The sequence below is a fragment of the Oratosquilla oratoria genome, chromosome 29, assembly GCF_046742065.1.
Source record: "Oratosquilla oratoria isolate Oo_2021 chromosome 29, ASM4674206v1, whole genome shotgun sequence".
NCBI lineage: Eukaryota > Metazoa > Arthropoda > Malacostraca > Stomatopoda > Squillidae > Oratosquilla > Oratosquilla oratoria.
This window is the reverse complement of record NC_134805.1, coordinates 48971913-48976912: the sequence shown is the minus strand read 5'-3', so window position 1 is coordinate 48976912 and position 5000 is coordinate 48971913.

Genomic DNA, 5000 nt, shown 5'->3' with positions numbered 1-5000 from the left:
CATGAGTCGTTTGTTTAGGTTAACGACCATGGTTGGCATTCTTAATGCCCATCTGGGGACCAGAAGGACTCTTGGGCTCTCTACCTTTCCATTCTTTAGCTTTCAGGAGCTTGTGTATCCTCCAATTGGGTGTCCGTGGGGTTTCATACAGAATCTTCATTCTTTCCCTCTCTTCAAAATTTTGGTTTCCATTGATTTCTGAAATAGTATCACAGTTTCAGAAGGATTATTAGAATAAACATATGGGTTAAAACAAACACAAAAAAATGCCCGTACACACACACACACGCACACACACACACACACACACACACACACACACACACACACACACACACACACACACACACACACACACACACACACACACACACACACACACACACACACACACACACACACACACACACACACACACACACACACACACACACACACACACACACACACACACACACACACACACACACACACACACACACACACACGCACACACACATTTAAGGTTTAGGAGCCGTATGACAAAAATAGTACGATCCAAAACTGGAGCTTTTAGTCCCGAGCCACGATTTTTTTATTGCTCCTTCTCCTTATTCCTTATACTTCTGCCACTTCAGATACTTTAAGGAATATGTAGGTCATATATAGAACTTCAGAGTGGCTCTTGATTTTTGCCTTTTCCATTCCATAAGTTCTATACAGACTTCAATTCCTGTAGGAGACGTACAGTTGCCTTCTGTTATAAGCATTACAGTGGCTAACTTTTTCTCAAGAGGTTTGAATGATGTAAATTTTTGTATAATCATTTCGTGAAGTCTCTTCTACTAGTCGCGTTATCAGAGGCGTGTTGGTCTCGCATTTACTTAGTTCTGGGTTCAAATCCCGTGCACCTCTCAGATTCCGAGCAGTAACTGTTACTTGCCCCAGTAGTCCAAGCACATAGGGAAAAGGTCACGACTTTGGCCGCAGCCACTCGGCGCCTCATGATGTAGGCCTCTCACCACCTTATGCACTGAAAAGACAATTAAAATAGCTCGATGTAAAACAATGAAATTGTTAAAAATTTGCAGAAGATTCCGGCCAGTGTAGTAATTATAAGTGAAGTCAGGTAGATGAAAGTGATGTCAGAACATCATTTCAAGGTTCTATGTTAGTAAGCTTCACTCCTAGTCCAGTAGTGGAAATGTTTTTTTTTTCTGCAACCAAAGGTGTCTTAGAGGACGTAAACGGTGTGGCATTGTTACTTTAGAGGTTTCTGTTGCCTCTGCATAGTTTTATCCGGTTAATATTGTTAAAACATAATATTCTATAATCCTTTCTCGAAGTGATGACATCCGGAATACAAAGAGAGAGAGAGAGAGAGAGAGAGAGAGAGAGAGAGAGAGAGAGAGAGAGAGAGAGAGAGAGAGAGAGAGAGAGAGAAAGAGAGAGAGAGAATGGGGGAGAGATATATATAGAGTCGAAAAAGTCTATAACCCCTTTACTAACACGAGGTCACCATAGAAATGCATAGAACAGATGTGCATTATAACTCCTGTGTCAGCTAGAATACGACTAGAAATGTCACTTGGCCTGGAAGGCGTCGCCCTCAACAAGAGACGCTTCGCTCTCTCGCCGTTTCTCGATCGCTCCACTTTCCTCGCTTCTCTTCGCTCGACGTCCCTTTCGCTTCACTACTCTCGCCGTCTCTCAATCGTTTTGTTTCTCTTGCCGTCTCAAGCTCGCTTCGCTTTTTTCGCCGTCTCTCGTTGTTTCTCCTCAAGTTCCAGGCTTCCAGAGACGAGGTCCTCTGGATGCGAGGAATGCGCCCCAACTGGAGCCGCCTCCCTCCCTTCTTGAGACTGCCAATAACAATTGACGTTAATTAGTTGTCACCCTCCCCCCACTCCCTATTCATTTTCCATTGTATTTTTATCTTTGCTTATATTTTTCATTTAAAATATTCCATTCAATTATTTTGTTTTATTTTCATGATCTTTATTAATTCAATTATCCATTGATTTATCCATTTCTCTTTGTATATTTGATTTATTCCTCTATATATTATCTATATATCTGCTTGCTCATTTATTTATTTATTTGCTTGTTTATGTTGCTCCGGGTAATTGCGCTGGGCACAAAAAAGTCTTTTCTCTTTGGATCACGGAACAAGTCTATCTTGGATGCCCAATATTGGATTCTTTTTTTTGCTTGCCAGTTATATACGTTATTACCTCTTACCACTTTTAAACGTATTATTTCATGTAATTTTTCATTTGTGACAAAAAAAATGAGATGATCATGTATACAGAGCCAGAGTTTCCCGTGTAGATAATTTGAAGAAAAAAAAAATCCCGGATAAGTAAGCCACAACAGTGGGAAGAACTCTAAATGTAGCAATTCTTACATCACCCAATACAACCATTCTGCAACATTCTTCATCAGTGGACAATGTTATAAATAGAGCCATTCGAAAAGAAGAAAGCTTATTCATGGAACTGGATAGTCTCTTGTTAACTTAGCTAAGATATATAAAGTTGAGGGGGTGCTGTCGAAACGCTTTCAGGGAAGAGGCGATGGGACTGAATTTTGTTAAAATTGTCAGTTCCCTCTGACACCATAAGAGATGGCTTACCCTTTGACTGGAGTCTGTAAGGTGATTTGATGAGTCGGTGAGTCAATGCGTCGATGAACAGGTCGGTCAACAAGTCGGTCAACGAGTCTGTCGACGAATCAGTCAGCGAGTTCTTTAGCTAGTCGGTCAGCGAGTCCGTCAGTGAGTCTGACAGCGAGTTAGTCAACGAGTAATTCAACAAATCAGTAAGCGAGTCAGTCAGCGAGTCATTGAGCCAATCAACCAGCCAGTCCATAATTTAAGTAAACCAGTGAGCCAGTCAGTGAGCCAGTGAGTCAGTCAGTGAGTCAGTCAGTGAATCAGCCAGAGAGTCAGCGAGTCAGCCAGCGAGTTAGTGAGGCAGTAAGTCCGCCCGTAAATCAGTCAGTCAGTCAGTCAGTCAGTCAGTCAGTCAGTCAGTCAGTCAGTCAGTCAGTCAGTCAGTCAGTCAGTCAGTCAGTCAGTCAGTCAGTCAGTCAGTCAGTCAGTCAGTCAGTCAGTCAGTCAGTTAGTCAGTCAGTCAGTCAGTCAGCCAGTCAGTCAGTTAGTTAACCAATCAGTCAGTCAGTCAGTCAGTCAGTCAGTCAGTCAGTCAGTCAGTCAGTCAGTCAGTCAGTCAGTCAGTCAGTCAGTCAGTCAGTCAGTCAGTCAGTTAGTCAGTCAGTCAGTCAGTCAGTCAGTCAGTCAGTCAGTCAGTCAGTCAGTCAGCCAACCAGTCTGTCAGTCAGTTAGTCAGTCAGTCAACCAGTGCCGAGACAAAAATCAGTTACTCTAGTGCAAAGATATCTCTGAGTCTTTAGCATCTACAGGACATTCATATGAATGCTGTGACTGGGTCAGGTAAATAAAGACAGAGGTAAAACAAATAAGAAGAAGAAACTTATAGGACATAGCTACATGTTTTCGTTAAGGGTATTTAGCGTGCCTGGAAAAGATTTGTAGACATTTCAGTTTGGAAAAGAAAAATTCGAAGAGTTTTGAATGACTTTTCGGCAAACAAGCCACACACAAATATAAACAAACACACACACACACACACACACACACACACACACACACACACACACACACACACACACACACACACACACACACACACACACACACACACACACACACACACACACACACACACACACACACACACACACACACACACACACACACATACTCACACATAGAGACATATTGATTTTATTCAAATCAATGAAAGTAGCCTTTGACTACATGGGTGAAGAAATGGTAAAGAAAATAGTAAGTACACTGATAAGAACAAAATTAGAGTACGCTGCGACACTAAGGACACCTAGTTCTAAAAAACATAAAGAAACTAGAAGTAATTCAAAAAAGCAACAACAAAGATGGCACCGACACACTCCAATATGACATATGGACAAAGGTTGGATAAACTAAATCTACCGACCCTGGAACAAAGAAGAGAAAGGTGTGATTTACTAATCATCTACAAAATTGTAAAAGGGATAGAAATTTTTGATAGAGATGACTTACTAAAGTGGGACAAGAAAAACAAGAGGACACGAAAAGAAACTTAAGAAGGACAGTTACAAAAGATATTTGAAAAAGAATAGCTTCCCACACAGAGTGAATATCTGGAACAAAGTGAATGAGGAAACAGTGAGTGCTAAAACTATACACGACTTTAAAAACAAACTTGATGCAGAAAGATACAAAAGCAGGTCACTATGAGCATAGGTCTCTTCCTGTAAAATACTAGGTAAATGCACACACACACACACACACACACACACACACACACACACACACACACACACACACACACACACACACACACACACACACACACACACACACACACACACACACACACACACACACACACACACACACACACACACACACACACACTCACACACGCACACACGCACATACACACTCAAGACTTACAAGATGTTTATTAATTTAATAAAGAAAAATATGGAAAAATATAAAATAAAAAGGAATTAAAAACTCAAACAAGTCACGTTCAACTCTGAAACTGAAATAAAATAATTATAGTACATGGTAATGATCGTAAAATTGAAGAGTGTAATTGAATAGCTAGGTTCTATTAAGGATGAATAAATCAGCAAATTATGTTTTCATGGCAGATAAATCCTAAACAATTATTCTCATCTTGATCCTAGAACAGTGCGTAGGTTCTTTATGTTTTCTATTTCTTTTTCTTAATATTGCTGGTTTGTTTTTTTCCTAGACTGAAATTTCTCCACATATCGACGTACAATGATAATTTGAAATTAATCCTTAAAGCAATTATTCGCTGGATTAACCCTCTATACGAAGTAAGTCCCCCGTTAAGTTCCTATACGAGAAGTCCCTAGTTAAGTCCCTTGTATATGAATATATAGGATTCGGAACTTAATCTATA